The sequence below is a fragment of the Rattus rattus genome, chromosome 2 (assembly GCF_011064425.1).
Source record: "Rattus rattus isolate New Zealand chromosome 2, Rrattus_CSIRO_v1, whole genome shotgun sequence".
Taxonomy (NCBI): domain Eukaryota; kingdom Metazoa; phylum Chordata; class Mammalia; order Rodentia; family Muridae; genus Rattus; species Rattus rattus.
Window position 1 is genome coordinate 191,667,956 of NC_046155.1, and position 23,862 is coordinate 191,691,817.

At 48.2% G+C, this 23,862-nt stretch overlaps 1 long non-coding RNA gene across 3 annotated transcripts; it reads right to left on the minus strand.

Moving 5' to 3' along the window:
• Positions 1-12,628: 12,628 nt before the first annotated feature.
• Positions 12,629-19,605, minus strand: LOC116892838. Of its 3 annotated transcripts, none has more exons than XR_004386976.1 (3): positions 19,571-19,605; positions 19,240-19,376; positions 12,629-13,581 (listed from the first exon to the last, which is right to left on the minus strand). It is a non-coding gene; the product is annotated as an uncharacterized LOC116892838 (long non-coding RNA). The 3 variants fall into 3 exon arrangements; XR_004386975.1 differs by lacking the exon at positions 19,571-19,605 and adding an exon at positions 19,525-19,536; XR_004386974.1 differs by lacking the exons at positions 19,240-19,376; positions 19,571-19,605 and adding an exon at positions 13,966-14,035.
• Positions 19,606-23,862: the final 4,257 nt, after the last annotated feature.

A 23,862-nucleotide genomic window follows, 5' to 3' on the forward strand; every position in this document is an offset into this window, starting at 1 on the left:
GAAATGATGCCACTGTAGACCTCCTGTGTCAGGGAGAATTCAAAGTGTAGATGTGTAACAAGGTTAGGTTAGTGTTAAAGACTGCCTAGCCCGTTCACATGAGACACACACGATTTATTTCATGTACAAAATCATACATATTTTGTATCATCTTCAGCCTACATATGTAAGGTGAAATTTACTAAATGAAATTTCTGTACAGAACTGGGTTCCAGCCAATTATTTACCTCAAATATATATAATTTCAATTATATCCAATCAACATATACTCAAGATTTAATATATATTGAAATAAAAGTATGTTGATGGTTATAAATTCTGAAATAAGAACCTTTCCAAATATAGAACAATCAGAGGCTTGGAGAGATGGCTCAGTGGTTAGGAGCGCTGGCTGCTCTTGGGGTTTGATTCCCAGCACCCGCACAGCAGCTCACAGCAACAACCATCTGTAACTCCAGTTCCAGGAAACCCAATGTCCTCTTCCAGCTTTTGCCAGCACCAGGCAGGCAAGTGGTAAATGCAAGACATATGTGCAGGCAAAGCACCCATCTAAAACATACAGGATACCCAACCGACACGCATACAAATGGTCTCGGACAGAGGAAGAGCAGAAGTTGGAATTGAATGTTAACAATTTTCTCTACAGTTGATTCAAATGTGTGCTGAGAGAGCACTGGGCAGGGCAAGAGAGTGAACTCGTGACCACATGCACGCTAACCACACTTCACCCCTGAGCTACACACCCAGGTCCCAAATCGATTATCAACACAAACTGACCACAGGAGTCACTGGTCCACAAACCCAGCAGTAATCAGAGGTAAGATGAAGCTTTCTTCCTCCAGAGAGTCCCCCAGGAGTGAGGGACAGCCTATCTCATGACAGTGGACAAGGGCTCTGCTGCAGCCTCACTTGCAGCTCTGGCACAGTGTCAGGCCCACACACTTTTCTTGACTGTGTGACATTTTAGGGGTATGTGGAGAACTATGCATACTCTCCTGTGCATCAGGCTGGCCCTGCTCCTAACAATGCAAAGGCGGTCACACCCCTGGTCTAAAATCACTCAGGGAAAACGTTCGTAAGGAAGCTTTGACCTCAGCTACAGGAAGGAGGAGGGACAGAAAGAATCCTAGCACAGGGAACTCCAAAGCAATGGGTGGTGGTGGTGGTGGTGGTGGTGGTGGTGGTGGTGGTGGTGGTGGTGGTGGTGGTGGTGGTGGTGGTGGTGGTGGTGGTGGTGATGGGGTGTGTGAGCATAAATGTTCTGTTCTAATGAAGCAGACCTGTCCTGGGCTATTGAAGAGTCACCTGCGGTCAAAACGTGTCCAAATATGACCTCGGACACCTCTTCCGGAGCCACCTTGGCCCTCTGCAGGACTTCTTTGATGACAGTTGTCCCCAGGTCGTGGACAGGCAGGTGGACAGGGCACCACTGAAGGAACCTCTAATGGAATGGGGAAGAGGGAAGGCATCTGAACCAAGAGTCCCCTGAGGACCACGGAGGGGGTGGATGGGACCAGATGCAGTGTGGACTTTAAATCAGCGCTGTGCCAAGCCCAGGGCTTCCCAGACCCCGAGTTCAGACCACCAATACCTGCCACCACACAGTGACAGATGAACCATCATGAATGCAAGCGGGCAGTTGGCCAGGTTCTTTGTGCACCTGTCGGTCCCTCTGGAACACTGACCTATGGCGGTGCAGAGCCGCCAGGACGATGATCACCTGGTTGGATCTTCTGTTCATCCTGCTACTCCACACGCGTGTGCACAGCTCTGGCTGCAGTTGAAGCAAACTTTGCAGAGTTGGAGCTGAGAAGGAGAGGAGCCTAAGGCTGACGCTGCCCGCCCCTGCCCACCCCTGCCGGCCCCTGCCCGCCCCCCCCGCCCCTGCCCGCCCCCTGCCCGCCTCTGCCCGCCCCTGCCCGCCCCTGCCGGCCCCTGCCTGCCCCTGCCCGCCCCTGCCCGCCCCCTGCCCGCCCCTGCCCCCACCCCTGCCCAGCCCTGCCCGCCCTGCCCAGCCCTCCTCCAAGCCCTGCACCTGCCCACCTGGCCCTCCCAAATCCTCCCTGCTCCTCCCAGCTCCCTGCTTATCAGCTCCCAGGAATCCCACTCTTCCTAGGGAGAGAAAGGCTGTGAACAAGGTGTCCACAGTCTGGGGGTGGGGGGGCCGCGATAGTTTAGAGGTCCGGGGTTGGGCAGGGTCCTGGACTTTCCAGATGTGTAGATTACAAAAGAGGGCTTTTTGCCAGGTAAGGCCTTTTCCAATTAAACTTCCTAGAACTGGAGTTCAATTCCCAGCACCCAGCACTGACTTTACAACCACCTGCAATCTCTGGCTCCAGGAGCAGCCATTACCCTGCCTTTCTCAGGCACCTTTTCACATGGTGAAATAAATAAATAAATAAATAAATAAATAAATAAATAAATAAATAAATAAATAAATAAATGGGGCTAGAGAGATGCCTCAGTAGTTGAGTACTAGTTTGTTGGGCCCTACCTTGGGTTTTCCCTCCCCGACTTGCTGAACCTTTTAGCCTGCTATAGCAAGAAATTGTTTACACCCTTGGGAGCTGCTCTAAGCCCCTGATTTGAGGCCAGGATTTTCCATGGCCCCCTTCCTCCCCACCAAGCCTTCCAGCTTGTTGTTTAAGAAGTTGTTCATGCCCCTGATTGGGCCCGGGACTTTCCAACACACAGACTTTTCCTGTTTTCCTGGTTAGGGATTTTCACCTGCCTTGTTGTTTTCCATGACTTTTCCCTCTTGTATATAAGGAGATCTCAATAAAGCGTTGGTGGCACTCGCTGAAAATGGGTGAGCCATGTACGTGTTTTCTTTCAACCCAGCAGACCTACGCAAAATATTCACACACTGGCGGCTCAGGTACCAACACTAGCTGTTCTTGTAGAGGACCTGGGTTCAGTCCTAGCCCCCACATGGTGGCTCACAAGTCTGTTCCAGGGGATTTCATGCTCTCCTGTCTCCAATGTGCATATACAAACATGGGAACACATCTGCACGTAAATCAATCTTGGCTTATTTCTGGTAAATTTTTGTACAACCATATTACATGTTCCTGAGGTAGAGGAACAACATGGTCCTGATGTGTAGCCCTGATCCACAGGAACTGACAAGACTTCTTTTCATTAACTATGCAGTGACACATCTGTCTATGCAGGTTGGTGCACACTGTGTTGGCTGTAGTCCTGTTAGGGATGCCCCGCTCTGACTCCAGTTGCTGGAACATTACTGGGGTAGGAACTTTCTACTCTGTGATACTCTTAAGGGATCGTTGTTGCGTGTATTTGTCCCATCACCTGACCAGTCATTCATATGTGACACATGGCGTCAATAACTGACTTCTGCATTCTCTATTATAGTTTGCTTATGTTTCCACAGAACATGTGACTACCCCCTTGCAGGTTCATCTGAGTAACATACAGCTTATCAGAAATGATCCCAAAGGGACCTCTCAGTAACATGCTGCACACTAAGGCTTTTCTATTGAAGCTGGCTGTCCTTACCACATCCTAAGCTCTGGCTTTGTTTCTGTTTTCATGATCAAACTCAGTGATGAGAAGCAATGCAAGGGAGGGAAGAGTTTATTTGGCTTTCAATTCCAGTTACAGTTCATCATTTTGGGGAAGTCAGGCAGACGTTTGAAGCAAGTACCATCCTGTCTGGTCAAGCAGAGAAGTAAATGCACGGAAGGCGCTTGCTGCTCACTTTCCAACACCCAGAGGCACACTGGTTGGGACGGCCAATCTTCTGACTAGAATAGCTAGAATGCCTACCCCACCACCTCAGCTTAGAAGAGGCCACTGAATCCAATTTCCATTACAGGACTGGTCTTGGTTTGATCAATGGGAAACCACAAGAAAAAGGGCAAGCAGGGGTGTTTGAGCGAAGAGCCTGAAGTTCAAACCAGAAGCCACATCCCCATTCCTTGAATGGATCATTTTGGGGGCCCTGCTCAATGGCGCATGCGTTTAATTCCAGTACCCAGGAGGCACAGAAAGGTGGATCTCTGGGAATTCAAAGCCAACCTCATCTACAAAATGATTTTCAGGCTATATGGTGAGACCCTGACTCAAAAACAAACAAACAAACAAACAAACAAACAAATCAATGATCAGAGAAAATTATACCGAGAAAGCAATGACAATAAACATGGAAATTATGAAACTGTCGTTCACTCTGGAGCCCTTGATGACTGACTGGATTTCCCTGTTTCATAACAGTGTCAAGTGCCATGTCTTAACGTCCTAGCCTTGGGTGTCTAACACTAAAATACAGCAAACTGTCCACCTGGGTGCCTGTCCTCACTTTGGTCCTCTGGTCTCACGTTCTGTTTAGTGTTTTAATGGGAACTGTAAGGGTGGTGGCCATCCTCTCTGAACACACATTGTGATCCCCATCCCACACCCAGTGCACAGGGCTGCAATACCACCAGTCCCACCCACTCTCTCCAGGGTGTGTAACAAGGTCACTAGAATCCTACAGCCAGATGCCCCCAGAGGATGGCCCAAGGCAATGGCTCCTCCATTGATGTTCACCTGTAGAGAAGAAGAGCTTTAAGTCTTAAGTCAATCCTCTGAACACAGGCTCATACCTGTTTTATCTCACCCCACCCTACCCCCAGTGTTATGCTAGCAAACTATCCTTTCAAACTCAACTTTCACTGTAAAGCTTAGGAATAAGCAATGCCTGTGAGACAGCTGCTGCCTTCCTTGTTTCTAGAATGTTCCACTGATTCTGATGTGACCTAACACACTCAGTTCCTCACTGTGAAAAGCAACAAATAACCCAACTGAAAATTAACTTATGCTTGTTCATCTCTAGCCAAGGTAAGCAGTCAGAGGGAATGACCTCATTTTTTATACTTCACAGCTTTAAACTCGGAGTGTGCACGCTCATGGGCAAACACAGCTTCACGTTGGTTACCTTCTCGGGACTTGATCCAAGTTCTTTCGCTATTGTTGTAGACACTGCTGCAAAGGCTTCATTGACTTCAAACACGTCAACATCCTCCAGGGACCAGCCTGCCTTTGCAACCTACAGGAAGGATTAAGGGAGGTCAAACCGTTCATTACTAAGAAAATTCTGCTTGAGTTGCTGGAGAGATGGTTCACTGTTAACAACACTTGATGCTCTATCATGAGGACCAAACCTCAGATCCCGTGCTCACCTGTAACTCAGTTCTATGGTATCACACACCCTCTGTGGCCTCTATGGGTACCAGGACGTGCGTGTGTGTGCACACACACAATGTTAATTTAAATGAAGAAAAGATGTACATATATACTCCTCAAAGACACACCTCCTGTAGGAAACTGCCACTGTGAGGCTGGGTGTTCCATGGTGGCTGTGGCTCTAAGGCAGCCTGTACAGTGATTCCTCAGCAGGACCACTGTCAGCATGGAGTGCTCCTTCATGCGCCCTGCAACACACAGATCCCTCAGCGAACTGATTCCATTCGAAAGGTAGCTGATGTTCTCTAGGCAGATGTAGGGACACACACAACATGAGTGCACACACACACACACACACACACACACACACACACACCCCTATCTATAATAGCAGCACTTTAGAAGCTCAGGTAGGGCAGTTGTCTACATTAAGGCTAGCCTGGGCTATAGATCAAGGCTCAGCCTCAAAACCAAAAGAATGCATGCTAAAAGTCCCTTAAGTCTAAACTGTTCCACTGTTATGAGCAGTTAATTCAGCACACTGGATCTGACTTAGAAGGATCTGGGAGCTGGAGAGATGGCAGGTAGCACTAGCTGCTCTTCTAGGGACCCAGGTTTGATTCCCTCACACTCACATGGAGGCTCCTAATACAGACCCCAACTCCAGACCCAGGGGATCCAACACCTCCACTGACACACAGGGGATCGCAACATCTATGCAAACAAAACAACTATGCAGAGAAAATCTGATGTAAAAAAGCTGACATGGGGCTGAGGAGATGGCTCAGTAGGTAAAGTGCAAATGTTCTGAGGTCAGCCCCAAAACCCAACTAAAACAACAACAGCAGCAACAAAAAGAACAGCATAGAGCATGGTGGTGCACCTATGACCACACTGCTGAAGGCTGGGAAGGACAGACCTCTGGAGCCTGACAGCCACTCAGCCTGGCCACTTGGAGAACTTCAGACTAGTGTGGGCCTTTGTATCATAGATGCAGGGGACATCACTGCCCATCCCGTCAGCTCAGTGCATAAAGCACTGGATGTCAAGTTTTACTCCAGAGTACTCAGGGCCCACAGGAGAACAAGAACAACTCCAGGAAGATGTCCTCTGACTTCCACATGTGTAAACCTACACACACATGCACACACACACACACACACACACATACACACACACACAAACACATGCATACATACAAACACGCACACACACACACTCACAAACACATGCACTCACAAACACATGCAGACATATATGCATGCAATCACACACACACACACACACATACACACACACACACACACACACACACACACACACACACACACACAGTGACAGGGTCCTAAAGCAGAGGCCAGGAGATAAGAAGATAAAGAAGAAGAAAAGCTGTGGCCAGGATGTTCTGCACAAGCAATGCCCTATACTGAGCAAGCTTATTCATAAGCACAGGACCTTATAGACAGCTTTTAGGGGAGAGATGGGGCAAGGGGATGAAGTCAGCAGGAAGCTAATCAATCAATGTTGTATAAGAGGAACACAGGGTATCTTAGAGTGCCACAGATGGAGCACAAAAAGGCCTTAGGACTGATAATTCTGTCTTCAGGGATAAACACCAAGCTCCCAGGAACTAAAACCTTAAGTCCTCCAAGGCCCTGACCCCAGCTCCAGACTGGATCTTGCCAAGTCTGCTCCTGGGCAAGGACATTACACTAGGTTCCTCTATCTTATCAACCCAACCTTAGAGAAAACTTGGATTGGCCTGGCGCTCAACACAGAAAGACACAGAGACAGATACACAGACAGACTTGTACATACAGCACCCACACAGCAACAACAACCATCTGTAACTCCAGTTCCAGGAAACCCAATGTCCTCTCCAGCGTTTGCCAGCACCAGGCAGGCAAGTGGTAAATGCAAGACATATGTGCAGGCAAACACCCATCTAAAACATACAGGATACCCAACTGACACGCATACAAAGGGTCTCGGACAGAGCAAGAGCAGAAGTTGGTATTGAATGTTAACAATTTTCTCTATAGTTGATTCAAATGTGTGCTGAGAGAGCACTGGGCAGGACAAGAGAGTGAACTCGTGACCACATGCACGATAACCACACACTTCACCCCTGAGCTACACACCCAGGTCCCAAATCGATTATCAACACGAACTGACCACAGGAGTCACTGGTCCACAAACCCAGCAGCAATCAGAGGTAAGATGAAGCATTCTTCCTCCAGTGAGTCCCCCAGGAGTGAGGGACAGCCTATCTCATGACAGTGGACAAGGGCTCTGCTGCAGCCTCACTTGCAGCTCTGCCACAGTGTCAGGCCCACACACTTTTCTTGACTGTGTGACATTTTAGGGGTATGTGGAGAACTATGCATACTTTCCTGTGCATCAGGCTGGCCCTGCTCCTAACAATGCAAAGGCGGTCACACCCCTGGTCTAAAATCACTCAGGGAAACGTTCATAAGGAAGCTTTGACCTCAGCTACAGGAAGGAGGAGGGACAGAAAGAATCCTAGCACAGGGAACTCCAAAGCAATGTATGGTGGTGGTGGTGGTGGTGGTGATAGGGTGTGGGAGAGCAAATAAATGTTCTGTTTCTCATGAACTAGACCTGTCCTGGGCTATTGAAGAATCACCTGTGGTCAAAACGTGTCCAAATATGACCTCGGACACCTCTTCCAGAGGCACCTTGGTCCTCTGCAGGACTTCTTTGATGACAGTTGTCCCCAGGTCGTGGACAGGCACGGTGGGACAGGGCACCACTGAAGGAACCTCTAATGGAATGGGGAAGAGGAAAGGCATCTGAACCAAGAGCACCCTGAGGACCACGGAGGGGGAAGATGGGACCAGATGCAGTGTGGACTTTAAATCAGCGCTTTGTCAAGCCCAGGGCTGCCCAGAGGCTGAATTCAGACCACCAATACCTTCCACCACACAGTGACAGATGAACCATCATGAAGGCAAGCGGGCAGTTGGCCGGGTTCTCTGTGCACCTGTAGGGTGCCTCCGGGACACTGACCTATTTCGTTTCCAGCAGCCGAGACGATGATCACCGAGTCGGAACTTCTGTTCATTCTGCTACTCCACAGGCATCTGCACAGCTCTGGCTGTACTTGAAGGAAACTTTGCAGAGTTGGAGCTGAGCAGGAGAGGAGCCTAAGGCCGCCCCTGCCCGCCTCTGCCCGCCCCCTGCCCGCCCCTGCCCGCCCCCCCCCCCCCCCCCCCTGCCCGCCCCCTCCCCGCCCCCCTGCCCACCACTCCCCGCCCCTCCCCGCCCATGTCCGCCCCTCCCCGCCCATGGCCAGTCCTCTCCACCCCTCTCCGCCCTCCTCGCCCCTCCCCGCCCATCCTGGCCCCCTGCAGGGCCCCTGCCAGCACCTCTCCGTTACTCCCCGCCCCTGGCCGCCCCTTCCCCCCACTGCCCACCCCTCCAGGCCCTCCCCACACCTCCCACTCCTCCCAGCTCCCTGCTTAGCAGCTCCCAGGACTCCCACTCTTCCTAGGGAGAGTTAGGCTGTGAACAGGGTGTCCACAGTCTGGTGGGAGGGGGAGCGCGGGGGCTTAGGATGTTGCATAGATGGTTTAGCGGTCCGGGGTTGGGTGGGTCCTGGACGTTCCGGATATGTAGATTACAAAGGGCACCATCAGCGCTCAGAAGGCTGAGGTGTTGGGAGAAGACACAGGCTGTGGACTTTGAATGCTTCCTTGCAACACACCTGGAATCTTTCTTTGGACCCCCTTGTCGTCTGTTTTTGTGTATGTTCGAAGCAGAGAGGATGACTAAAAGTGTACCTCAGAGTTAGCCGGGACTGGAATGCCCTGGCTTGAATTCCTGAACATGTCACAAGCCAGAAGCAGCAGGATACAGTGTCTGTCAGTTCTCGGGGACTTTGAGATTTCTCCAAGGGTGCCCGGGGCACTGTCTAGCGGACAACCCTGGGGAACTTGGAGGGAAGGTGAGCTGAAGACCCTGTCCATGAAAGGACACTGAGGGCTACGGATCACTGCTGTGTAAAACACCTGAGGCCAAAGTCAGACCTTGTGTGGACTTTCTAATTACCTCTACCTTGCTAGAAATGTGTCCTCCCAAAAAACGGTTCACATAATCCACAGGATGTGGGCATGCAAAAAGTTATTTCTGCAGAGGGCACACAACTACCGTAAACCCTACTGGCTGTGGTGAGGCTGAGCTTTTTATTTATTTATTTATTTATTTATTTATTTATTTATTTATTTTTTAATCTTTATTGACTTGAGTATTTCTTATTTACATTTCGATTGTTATTCCCTTTCCCGGTTTCTGGGCCAACATCCCCCTAACCCCTCCCCCTCCACTTCTATATGGGTGTTCCCCTCCCCATCCTTCCCCCACTACCACCCTCCCCCCAACAATCACGTTCACTGGGGGTTCAGTCTTAGCAGGACCAAGGGCTTCCCCTTCCACTGGTGCTCTTACTAGGCTATTCATTTCTACCTATGAGGTTGGAGCCCAGGGTCAGTCCATGTACAGTCTTTGGGTAGTGGCTTAGTCCCTGGAAGCTCTGGTTGCTTGGCATTGTTGTTCATATGGGGTCCTGAGCCCCTTCAAGCTCTTCCAGTCCTTGCTCTGATTCCTTCAACGGGGGTCCCGTTCTCAGTTCAGTGGTTTTCTGCTGGCATTATTCTATGTATTTGTTGTATTCTGGCTGTGTCTCTCAGGAGAGATCTACATCTGGTTCCTGTCGGCCTGCACTTCTTTGCTTCATCCATCTTATCTAATTGGGTGGCTGTATAAGTATGGGCCACATGTGGGGCAGGCTCTGAATGGGTGTTCCTTCTGACTTTGTTTTAATCTTTTCCTCCCTATTCCCTGCCAAGGGCATTCTTGTTCCCCTTTTGAAGAAGGAGAGAACCATTCCCATTTTGGTCATCCCTCTTGAGTTTCATGGGTTCTGTGCATCTAGGGCAATTCAAGCATTTGGGATAATAGCCACTTATCAATGAGTGCATACCATGTGTGTTTTTCTTTGTTTGGGTTAACTCCCTCAGGATGATATTTTCCAGGTCCATCCATTTGCCTATGAATTTCATAAAGGCATTGTTTTTTATGACGCTGGGCCTTTTACCCCAGAGCTTGGCCACACACAAATACACACACACACACACACACACACACACACACACATACATATATATGTGTATATATACATGCATATATGTTATTTTTCCTAAAGGGAAAAATCTTACCAAGTTTATTTCATGTATATCAATGTTTCTGCTTTTTGTTTGCCTGCATGCATGTATGTGCACCATGTGTGTTCCTAGTTCCCCAGGTAGGTCAGAAAAAGGCACTGGATCCTTGGAATGGAGTTAGAATGCTTTTGAGTCACCATGTGGAGCCTGGGAACTAACTTAACTAAGTCCCAACAATTTAATTTTTCTTCCCTCTCTCTCTCTCTCTCTCTCTCTCTCTCTCTCTCTCTCTCTCTCTCTCCTCCTCTCTCTCTCTTCCCTTTCCAACATGACTTCATAATGTAACCCTTAGCTGACCTATATATAAGTCACTATATAGGTCAGGTTGGCCTGGAACTTAAGAGATCCACTTGCTTCTATTCCTTGAATGCTGAGATTAAAGCTGGGCGCCACCATGACAGGCTTTAGCCTTACACTGTCATTACATAGTTGCCTAACTCCAGACAAAGTGCAAGTGTAACTTTTGAAAGCAGATGGAACCTTGGGCATATACTATTACCTGAGGAAAAAATGGGGACCAAGAAGGGCTTTGTGCCAGGTGAGGTGTATACTAATTAAAGACGAAACATCCTTGGTCTCATTTGTCCTGCAATGTTCCATTTCCATCTTCCTTTAGCAGACTCCCTCTGGCTATTCTCCCCACGCCCCACCCCCTCCCTCACAGGCAGGCTGTAGGACTCCAGGGTTCTGAAAGGACAGCCATTCTGGTTTGCTTCTGCAGTTTCCTGCCTTTCCATTTCTCCTCTCTGGCCACTCTTCAGTCCCCCTTGTGGGCTTACTCTGTCCCTTACCCAATTCTGCAGCAGCTCCCAGTGAAACATCATATCCACCCCATCACTTCAGTAACCACCCATCATGCTGACAACTCTGAAATCCTTTTATTCAACCTTGTTGTGAGCAGACTAATCCTCTATGTTTAAACTTCCTAGGATTGGAGTTCAATTCCCAGCACCCAGCACTGGTTTACAACCGCCTGTAATCTCTGGCTCCAGGAGCAGCCATTACCCTGGCTTTCTCAGGCACCTAATTCACATGGAGCCCACCCCACCATTTAAATAAAAACGGGGCTAGAGAGATCGCTCAGTAGTTGAGTACTAGTTTCTTAGGCCCTACCTTGGTGTTTCCCTCCCCCCTCGCTGAGCCTTTTAGCCTGCTCTAGCTAGAAATTGTTTACACCCTTGGAGCTGCTCTTAGCCCCTGATTTGGGGCTGGGATTTTCCATGGCCCCCTTTCTCCCCACAGAGCCTTCCAGCTTGCTGTCTAAGAAGTTGTGTATGCCCCTGATTGGGCCTGGGACTTTCCACCACACAGACTTTTCCTGTTTTCCTGGTTAGGGATTTTCACCTGCCTTGTTGTTTTCCACGGCTTTTGCCTCTGGTATATAAGGAGATCTCAGTAAAGCCTTGGTGGAACTCACTGAAAACGGGTGACCCGTGTACGTGTTTTCTTTCAACCTGCAGAACTACGCTGATATTCACACACTGGCGGCTCTGACACCACCACTAGTTGTTCTTGTAGACGACCTGGGTTCAGTCCTAGCCCCCACATGGTGGCTCACAAGTCTGTTCCAGGTGGTTTCATGCTCTCCTGTCTCCAATGTGCATACACAAACATGGGAACACATCTGCACGTAAATCAATCTTGGCTTATTTCTGGTAAATTTTTGTACAACCATATTACATGTTCCTGAGGTAGAGGAACAACATGGTCCTGATGTGTAGCCCTGATCCACAGGGACTGACAAGACTTCTTTTCATTAACTGTGCAGTGACACATCTGGCTATGCAGGTTAGTGCACACTCTGTTGGCTGTAGTCCTGTTAGGGATGCCCTGCTCTGACTCCAGCTGCTGGAACATTACTGGGGTAGGAACTTTCTACTCTGTGATACTCTTAAGGGATCATTGTTGCGTGTATTTGTCCCATCACCTGACCAGTCATTCATATGTGACACATGGCGTCAATAACCGACTTCTGCATTCTCTATTATAGTTTGCTTATGTTTCCACAGAACATGTGACTACCCCCTTGCAGGTTCATCTGAGTAACATACAGCTTATCAGAAATGATCCCAAAGGGACCTCTCAGTAACATGCTGCACACTAAGGCTTTTCTGTTGAAGCTGGCTGTCCTTACCACATCCTAAGCTCTGGCTTTGTTTCTGTTTTCATGATCAAACTCAGTGATGAGAAGCAATGCAAGGGAAGAGTTTATTGGGCTTTCAATTCCAGTCACAGTTCATCATTTTGGGGAAGTCAAGGTAGACGTTTGAAGCAAGTACCATCCTGTCTGGTCAAGCAGAGAAGTAAATGCACGGAAGGCGCTTGCTGCTCACTTTCCAACACCCAGAGGCACACTGGTTGGGACGGCCAGTCTTCTGACTAGAATAGCTAGAATGCCTACCCCACCACCTCAGCTTAGAAGAGGCCACTGAATCCAATTTCCATTACAGGATTGGTCTTGGTTTGATCAATGGGAAACCACAAGACAACCAGCAAGCAGGGGTGTTTGAGCGAACAGCCTGAAGTTCAAACTAGAAGCCACATCCCCATTCCTTGAATGGATCATTTTGGGGCCCTGCATAATGGCACAGGCATTTAATTAAAGTACTCAGGAGGCACAGAAAGGTGGATCTCTGGGAGTTCAAAGCCAACCTCATCTACAAAACGATTTTCAGGCTATATGGTGAGACCCTGACTCAAAAACAAACAAACAAACAAATCAATGACCAGAGAATATTATACCCAGAAAGCAAAGACAATAAACATGGAAATTATGAAACTGTCGTTCACTCTGGAGCCCTTGATGACTGACTGGATTTCCCTGTTTTATAACAGTGTCAAGTGCAATGTCTCAATGTCTTAGCCTTGGGTGTCACACATTAAAATACAGCAAGCTGTCCACCTGGGTGCCTGTCCTCACTTTGGTCCTCTGGTCTCACGTTCTGTTTAGTGTTTGAATGAGAACTGTAAGGGTGGTGGCCCATCCTCTCTGAACACACATTGCCATCCCCATCCCACCTCCAGTGCACAGGGCTGCAACACCACGAGTCCCACCCACTCTCTCCAGGGTGTGTAACAAGGTCACTAGAATCCTACAGCCAGATGCTCCCAGAGGATGGCCCAAGGCAATGGCTCCTCCATCGATGTTCACCTGCAGAGGAGAGCTTTAAGTCTTAAGTCAATCCTCTGAACACAGGCTCATACCTGTTTTATCTCACCCCACCCTACCCCCAGTGTTATGCTAGCAAACTATCCTTTCAAACTCAACTTTCACAGTAAAGCTTAGGAAGAAGCAATGCCTGTGTGACACCTGCTGCCTCCCTTGTTTCTAGAATGTTCCATTGATTCTGAAGTGACCTAACACACTCAGTTCCTTGCTGTGAAAAGCAACAAAAAACGCAACTGAAAATTAACTTTGGTTGTTCATCTCTAGCCAAGGTGAGCAGTCATGGGGAATGACCTCATTTGCTATACTTCACAGCTCTAAACACGGAGTATGCAAACTCATGGGCAAATACAGCTTCACGTTGGTTACCTTCTCGGGTTTAATCCAAGTTCTTTAGCTATTGCTGCAGACACTGTTGCAAAAGCTTCATTGATTTCAAACACGTCAACATCGTCCAGGGACCAGCCTGCGTTTGCTACCTATAGGAAGGATTAAGGGAGGTCAAACCGTTCATTACTAACAAAATTCTGCTTGAGTTGCTGGAGAGATGGTTCACTGTTAACAACACTTGATGCTCTATCATGAGGACCAAACCTCAGATCCCATGCTCACCTGTAACTCAGTTCTATGGTGTCACACACCCTCTTGTGGTTTCCATGGGTACCAGGACGTTAGTGTGTGTGCATGCACACAATGTTAATTTAAATGAAGAAAAGATGTACATAATATACTCCTCAAAGACACACCTCCTGTAGGAAACTGCCACTGTGAGGCTGGGTGTTCCATGGTGGCTGTGGCTCTAAGGCAGCCTGTACAGTGATTCCTCATCAGGACCACTGTCAGCATGGAGTGCTCCTTCATGCACCCTGCAACAAACAGTTCCCTCAGCGAACTGATTCCATTCGAAAGGTGGCTGACGTTCTCTAGGCAGATGTGGGGACACACACAACACGCGTGCATGCACACGTGCGCACAAACACACACCCACACACACCTGCCTATAATAGCAGCACTCTAGCCTGGGCTATAGAGCAAGCCTCAGCCTCAAAACCAAAAAGAATGCATGCTAAAAGTCCCTTAAGACTAAACTGTTCGCACTGTTATGTGCAGTTAATACAGCACACTGGATCTGACTTAGAAGGATCTGGGAGCTGGAGAGATGGCAGGCAGCACTAGCTGCTCTTCTAGGGACCCAGGTTTGAATCCCTCACACTCACATGGAGGCTCCTAATACAGACCACAACTCCAGACCCAGGGGATCCGACACCTCCACTGACACACAGATGATCGAAACATCTATGCAAACAGAACACCTATGCAGAGAAAATATGATGTAAAAAAGCTGACATGGGGCTGAAGATGGCTCAGTAGGTAAAGTGCAAATGTTCTGAGGTCAACCCCAAACCCAACTAAAACAACAACAGCAGCAACAAAAAGAACAGCATAGAGCATGGCGGTGCACCTATGACTACACTGCTGAAGGCTGGGAAGGGCAGACCTCTGGAGCCTGAGAAACTGCCTGTAACTCCAGGTCCAGGGGACTTAAAACTCTCTTTTGGCCTTCACAGGCATCCTTACACAAATGTGCATACACATACATGCACGCACACTTGCACGTGTGTGCATACACGCACATACACCCACACATACACACACATATACACACAAACACGCAGACACACACACACACACTAAAGAAATAAATAAAAATGGGCAGCGACAGCTGGATCTCCGTCAATTCTAGGTCTACATGGCGAGTTCCAGGCTGTACACTAAGTTCCCATCTTCACAAAGAAACAAAAATATCTGAAAAACAAAGGCCCCTCTGAACCAAACCAAACCACTGCTCGCTGACTGACACAGAAACATCATTTTTAAACCGAAACTTTCTATGCCTTGTCTCTAAAGTCTCATGTTAATATCATAATATAAAATACAGTGCCACTTTAAAAGGTCAAAGTCAATAAAAGTTGTAGTGTGTTGGAAGTCTAAAGTCTCTTTAACAGTCCAAAGCCACTTAACAGTGGATGTCTACAAGATAAAAATAAAAAGCAAATTTTATACTTAAATATTCTTGCTGGGTAGGGTGGCAGAGGCCTTTAATCCTAGCAGAAAGAGACAGGAGGATTTCTGTGAATTCCAAGACTACAAGGGCCATGTAAAGAGATTCTGTGTCAATATATATATATATTTTTAAAGTATTCTTATCCCAAAAGGGAAGAACTTGGACATTAAAAAATAATAATAAAATAAATTCACACTTAAGCAAAACTCAACATTCAGCAGGACAAATTAAAAGTGGATAGTTTAGGGCCAGACAGCCTTCTGGGACACAAAATCCTTGGGCGGTCCACAGCCCTGCCATTCACTGCACACGATTTTCTGCTTCTTTCAGACATTTGCGAATCTGCAGCTCCCATCGATGGTCATCCTACAGTCCCGGCATCTCCAATATCCTGGAGTCTCCATACCACCTGAGGCTTTACCTTCAGCCTCTCAAGCCGTTCTGAGAAGACCCTGACCCTGTGACCAGGTGCCAAGCCTCACGGGCTCTCCTTGATCCCCTTCAAAACTAGAACCAGATGACCCTCTTAGATTGCCAATTTGGTTTGCAGCACAAGATGTGGCCTGGCCTCAGCTTTGTGCCGTCTCTAGGCAGCCTTTCTTATTGTCCTAACGAACCACAGAAAGTTTCATCTCTCAGTGCAGCAGTTAATGAAGCTGACTCTTCAGCCCCATCCTAAACAGCAAACAGAATCTCCCTCAGAATATCACAGGGGAAACCGAGGCCCAATTCATGGTAAACTCCTTCTCCCCTCTCTGAAATCTCAGAAATCAGGCACCCGCAGTCCACGTTTCCTATAGTATCACTGATTTCCAAGCTTCCACTAAAATGGCCCTGGAAGTGCTGTAAATAGCAAGGTGTTTCCCAGCCTAAGGTCCCAAAGTCTCTCACATCTCTCCTAGAAGACGTGGTCAGCGTTTGCATAGCAACAAACCTGTTCCTGATACCAACTTCTGTTCCAGTCAACAATCTCTCTGATGCAGTGATAGTGTGCCCCAGGATGTAGAGAAGAAAATGCTATGGGCTTTATGTATCTAACTGTAGTCGTTATTTTTTAATCCATCTCTGTCTTCGCTGGGGTTTCTATTGCTGTGATGAGACACCATGACCAAAAAAACCAAGTTGGGGAGGAAAGGGTTGATTTGGCTTCCACGTCCACTTGGCTGTACATCACCAAGGAAGTCAGGACAGGAATCAAACACGGACTGTGGTTAGCGACCTCTCAGTTTCCTTGTTCCTTTATTAGCTGGAGATGGTAAGATCCACATAGCCTGGGGCTAAGGGACGCAATGAGAGGAAAGTGCCTGGCAAGATGCTTTATAAGACTGTAAAGGGCACACTTAACGGGTCTTCAGTGAACACTGTCACGTCGTGTCCTGACTACGTGAGCAGCTTTACAGAAGCCAGTGAGATGTGGAAAAAGTAACAGAGTGACACCAGGTTTGATGGTGAATGTCCTCAATCCCAGCACTTGGGCAGCAGAGGCAGAGCACTGAGAGCTTAAAAGGTGATCATCCAAGTTACTCATCAACCTTTGATTCTACGTCAACAACAACAACAACATCCTATGCTGGAGAGACAACTCCCTGGGTGATGAAGGAGGAAGGCACTGCCACTGAGCAGTTGACCTGAGTTCAGTTCCTGGGACCTGTACTGTGTGTGTTGGGGCGAGGGGTGGAGTGGGAAGTGGGATGGTGGGGGGGGAGAACCAACTCCCACAACTTGTCCTTCAACTCACATACATGCTTTGTAGCATCCCTCAAAAATAAATAAATAGGGCTGGAGAGATGGCTCAGTGGTTAAGAGCACTGACTCCTCTTCCAGAGGTCCTGACTTCAATTCCCAGCAACCACATGGTGGCTCACAACCATCTGTAGTGGGATCTGATGCCCTCTTCTGGTGTGTCTGAGGACAGCGACAGTGTACTCACATATATAAAAGTAAATAAATCTTAAATAGATTAGTAAATGTAATTTAAATATTCTAACAAGAAAAATATCAAAAGCAAACTCCAAGACTGAAAACAACACAAGAAAATACAGGTTAAATAAGACCTCATCTTCTCAAAATCAGCAATGACCCAAAACACAAAACTTCTTTTTCTCACAGTGCTGGGGATTAAACTCAAGCTTTGTGTGTGCTGAGAAAGCTCTCTACAATGTCACCGCCAGCCTCTCTCTCCCTCCTCTGTCCCTTCTTTTCTTCTATAGCAAAGAGGCTGGCTAGCTCAGGCTGGCCTCAATCTCATAAGGCTCACTTCTTAACTGCAGAGTGCTGGGGTTACAGCCATGGACCTCCAGTCTGGGAGATATGGAACTTTCTGGACGCTGAAATGATGCCACTGTGGACCTCCTGTGTCAGATATTATTCAAAGTGCAGATGTGTAACAAGGTTAGGTGAATGTTAAAGACTGCCTAGCCCCTTCATATGAGACACACACGATTTATTTCATGTACAAAATCATACATATTTTGTATCATCTTCAGCCTACATATGTAAGGTGAAATTTACTAAATGAAATTTCTGTACAGAACTGGGTTCCAGCCAATTATTTACATCAAATATATATAATTTCAATTATATCCAATCAACATATACTTAAGATTTAATATATATTGAAATAAAAGTATGTTGGGGGTTATAAATTCTGAAATAAGAACCTTTCCAAATACAGAACATTCAGAGGCTTGAAGAGTTGGTCAGTGGTTAGGAGCGCTGGCTGCTCTTGGGTTTGATTCCCAGCACCCGCATAGCAGCTCACAGCAACAACCATCTGTAACTCCAGTTCCAGGAAACCCAATGTCCTCTTCCAGCTTTTGCCAGCACCAGGCAGGCAAGTGGTAAATGCAAGACATATGTGCAGGCAAACACCCATCTAAAACATACAGGATACCCAACTGACACGCATACAAATGGTCTCGGACAGAGGAAGAGCAGAAGTTGGTGTTGAATGTCAACAATTTTCTCTACAGTTGATTCAAATGTGTGCTGAGAGAGCACTGGGCAGGGCAAGAGAGTGAACTCGTGACCACATGCACACTAACCACACACTTCACCCCTGAGCTACACACCCAGGTCCCAAATCGATTATCAACACGAACTGACCACAGTAGTCACTGGTCCACAAACCCAGCAGCAATCAGAGGTAAGATGAAGCATTCTTCCTCCAGAGAGTCCCCAGGAGTGAGGGACAGCCTATCTCATGACAGTGGACAAGGGCTCTGCTGCAGCCTCACTTGCAGCTCTGCCACAGTGTCAGGCCCACACACTTTTCTTGACTGTGTGACATTTTAGGGGTATGTGGAGAACTATGCATACTTTCCTGTGCATCAGGCTGGCCCTGCTCCTAACAATGCAAAGGCGGTCACACCCCTGGTCTAAAATCACTCAGGAAAACGTTCGTAAGGAAGCTTTGACCTCAGCTACAGGAAGGAGGAGGGACAGAAAGAATCCTAGCACAGGGAACTCCAAAGCAATGTGTGGTGGTGGTGGTGGTGGTGGTGGTGATAGGGTGTGGGAGAGCAAATAAATGTTCTGTTCAAATGAACCAGACCTGTCCTGGGCTATTGAAGAGTCACCTGCGGTCAAAACGTGTCCAAATATGACCTCGGACACCTCTTCCGGAGCCACCTTGGCCCTCTGCAGGACTTCTTTGATGACAGTTGTCCCCAGGTCGTGGACAGGCACGGTGGACAGGGCACCACTGAAGGAACCTCTAATGGAGTGGGGAAGAGGAAAGGCATCTGAACCAAGAGTGTCCTGAGGACCCGAGGGGGAAGATGGGACCAGATGCAGTGTGGACTTTAAATCAGCGCTTTGCCAAGCCCAGGGCTGCCCAGAGCCCGAGTTCAGACCACCAATACCTGCCACCACACCGGCAGCGGGCTGTGGGCCAGGTTCTCTGTGTACCTGTAGGGTGCCTCCGGGACACTGGCCTATGGCGGTAGGAGCCTCCGAGACGATGATCACCAAGTCGGATCTTCTGTTCATCCTGCTACTCCACAGGCATCTGCACAGCTCTAGCTGCAGTTGAAGGAAACTTTGCAGAGTCTGAGCTGAGCAGGAGAGGAGCCTAAGGGCGCCCCTGCCCGCCCCTGCCCGCCCCTCCCCGCCCCCTGACCGCCCCTGTCCGCCCCCTGACCGCCCCTGCCTGCCCCCTGACCGCCCCTTCCCGCCCCTGACCGCCAATCCCCACAACTCCCCGCATATTCCCGCCCCTGCCTGGCCCTCCCTGCCACTCCCAGCCACTAAACCGCCCTTGCTTGGCCCTGCCTGCCACTGCCCTCCCTTGGGTCCCTCCCCACACCTCCCTGCTCCTCCCAGCTCCCTGCTTATCAGCTCCCAGGAATCCCACTCTTCCTGCAGAGGGCAAGGCAGTGAACAGGATGTCCACAGTCTAGGAGGGGGGGGGTCTTAGGATATGTCAGAGATTGTTTAGAGGTCCGGGGTGGGGTAGGGTCCTGAACGTTCCGGATATGTAGATTACAAAGGGCATGATCAGCGCGCAGAAGGCTGAGGTGTTGGGAGAAGACACAGACTTTGAACGCTTGCTTGGAACACACCTCTGGATTCTTTCTTTGGACCCCCTCGTCGTCTGTTTTTGTGTATTTTCAAAGCAGAGAGGATGACTAAAAGTGTACCTCAGAGTTAGCCGGGACTGGAATGCCCTCTCTAGAATTCCTGAACATGTCAGAAGCCAGAAGGAGCAGGATACAGTGTCTGCAGTTCTCAGGGACTTTGAGATTCCTCCAAGAGTGCCCGGGGCACTGTCTAGCGGACAACCCTGGGGAACTTGGAGGGAAGGTGAGCTGAAGACCCTGTCCATGAAAGGACACTGAGGGCTACGGATCACTGCTGTGTAAAACACCTGAGGCCAAAGTCAGACCTTGTCTGGACTTTCTAATTACCTCTACCTTGCTAGAAATGGGTCCTCCCACAAACGGTTCACATAATCCACAGGATGTGGGCATGCAAAAAGTTATTTCTGCAGAGGGCACACAACTACCGTAAACCCTACTGGCTGTGGTGAGGCTGAGCTTTTTTTTTAATCTTTATTGACTTGAGTATTTCTTATTTACATTTCGATTGTTATCCCCTTTCCTGGTTTCTGGGCCAACATCCTCCTAACCCTTCCCCCTCCCATCCTCCCCCGATTACCACCCTCCCCCCAACAATCACGTTCAATGGGGGTTCAGTCTTAGCAAGACCCAGGGCTTCCCTTCCACTGGTGCTCTTACTAGGATATTCATTGCTACCTATGCGTTGGAGCCCAGGGTCAGTCCATGTACAGTCTTTGGGTAGTGGCTTAGTCCCTGGAAGCTCTGGTTGCTTGGCATTGTTGTTCATATGGGGTCATGAGCTCCTTCAAGCTCTTCCAGTCCTTTCTCTGGTTCCTTCAACGGGGGTCCCGTTCTCAGTTCAGTGGTTTTCTGCTGGCATTCGCCTATGTATTTGCTGTATTCTGGCTGTGTCTTTCAGGAGAGATCTACATCTGGTTCCTGTCGGCCTGCACTTCTTTGCTTCATCCATCTTATCTGATTGGGTGGCTGTATATGTATGGGCCACATGTGGGGCAGGCTCTGAATGGGTGTTCCTTCTGCCTCTCTTTTAAACTTTGCCTCCTGCCAAGGGCATTCTGGTTCCCCTTTTAAAGAAGGAGTGAAGCATTCACATTTTGGTCATCCCTCTTGAGTTTCATGTGTTCTGTGCATCTAGGGCAATTCAAGCATTTGGGATAATAGCCACTTACCAGTGAGTGCATACCATGTGTGTATTTCAGTGATTGGGTTACCTCACTAAGGATGATATTTTCCAGTTCCATCCATTTCCCTATGAATTTCACAAGGTCATTGTTTTTGATGACGCTGGGCCTTTTACCCCAGACCTTGGCCACACACAAACACACAAACACACATACATATATATGTGTATATATATATATATACATGCATATATATTATTATTCCCAAAGGGAAAAATCTTACCAAATTTATTTCATGTATATCAATATTTCTGCTTTTTGTTTGCCTGCATGCATGTATGTGCACCATGTGTGTTCCTAGTTCCCCAGGTTGGTCAGAAAAAGGCACTGGATCCTTGGAATGGAGTTAGGATGGTTTTGAGTCACCACGTGGAGGTTGGGAACTAACTTAGGTCCCAACAATTTGATTTTTTCTCTCCCTCTCTCTCTCTCTCTCTCTCTCTCTCTCTCTCTCTCTCTCTCTCTCTTCCTCCCTCCCTCTCTCTCTCTCTCTCTCCCTTTCCGACATGACTTCATAATGTAACCCTTAGCTGACCTATATATAAGTCACTATGTAGGTCATGTTGGCCTGGAACTTAAGAGACCCACTTGCTTCTATTCCTTGAATGCTGAGATTAAAGCTGGGTGCCACCATGACAGGCTTTAGCCTTACACTGTCATTACATAGTTACCTAACTCCAGGCAAACTGCAAGTGTAACTTTTGAAAGCAGATGGAACCCTGGGCATAAACCATTATCTGAGAAAAAACACTGAGCAAGAAGGTCTTTATGCCAGGTGAGGTGTATACTAATTAAAGATGAATCATCCTTGGTCTCATGTGTCTTGCAATGTTCCATTTCCATCTTCCTTTTGCAGACTCCCTCTGTTATTCTCCCCACGCCCCACCCCTCCCTCACAGGCAGGCTGTAGGACTCCAGGGTTCTGAAAGGACAGCCATTCTGGTTTGCTTCTGCAGTTTCCTGCCTTTCCACTTCCTCTCTCTGGCCACTCTTCAGTCCCCCCTTGTGGGCTTACTCTGCCCTTTACCCAATTCTGCAGCAGCTCCCAGGGAAACATCATTCCACCCCATCCCTTCAGTAACCACCCATCCTGCTGACAACTCTGAAATCCTTTTATTCAACCTGCTTGTCTATGAGCAGGCTCACCCTCTCTATTTAAACTTCCTAGGACTGGAGTTCAATTCCCAGCACCCAGCAAGGGTTTACAACCACCTGTAATCTCTGGCTCCAGGAAAAGCCATTACTCTGGCTGTCTCAGGCACCTAATTCACATGGAGCCCACCCCACCATTTAAATAAAAACAGGGCTAGAGAGATCACCCAGTAGTTGAGTACTACTTTGTTGGGATGTCCCTTGGTGTTTCACTCCCAACTCGCTGAGCCTTTTAGCCTGCTATAGCAAGAAATTGTTCACACCCTTGGGAGCTGCTTTTAGCCCCTGATTTGGGGCTAGGATTTCCCATGGCCCCCTTCTCCCCACCGATCCTTCCAGCTTGTTGTTTAAGAAGTGGTTTATGATCCTGATTGGGCCCGGGACTTTCCACCACACAGACTTTTCCTGTTTTCCTGGTTAGGGATATTAACCTGCCTTGTTGTTTTCCACAGCTTTTGCCTCTGGAATATAAGGAGATCGCAGTAAAGTGTTGGTGGAACTCACTGAAAACGGGTGACCCGTGTATGTGTTTTCATTCAACCCGCAGACCTACGCAAAATATTCAACACTGGCAGCGCAGGCACCCACACTAGTTGTTCTTGTAGAGGACCTGGGTTTAGTCCTAGCACCCACATGGTGGCTCACAAGTCTGTTCCAGGGGGTTTCATGCTCTCCTGTCTCCAATGTGCATATACAAACATGGGTACACATCTGCACATAAATAAATCGTGGCTTATTTCTGGTAAATTTTTGTACAAGCATATTGCATGTTCCTGAGGTAGAGGCACAACTTGTTCCTAATGTGTAGCCCTGGCCCCACAGGGACTGACAAGACTTCTTTTCATTAACTCCGGGCTATGCAGTGACACATCTGGCTATGCAGGTTAGTGCACACTGTGTTGTCTGTAGTCCTGTTAGGGATGCCCTGCTCTGACTCCAGCTGCATGGACATTACTTGGGTAGGAACTTTCTACTCCGTCATACTCTTAGGGAATTGCTGTGGTGTATTTGTCCCGTCACCCGACCAGTCATGCATATGTGACACATGGCTTCAATAACTGACTGATGCAATCTCTATTATAGTTTGCTTATGATTTCCACAGAACATGTGACTACCCCCTTGCAGGTTCATCTGAGTAACATACGGCTTATCAGAAATGATCCCAAAGGGACCTCTCAGTAACATGCTGCAAACTAAGGCTTTTCTGTTGAAGCTGGCTGTCCTTACCACATCCTAAGCTCTGGCTTTGTTTCTGTTTTCATGATCAAACTCACGGAAGAGAAGCAA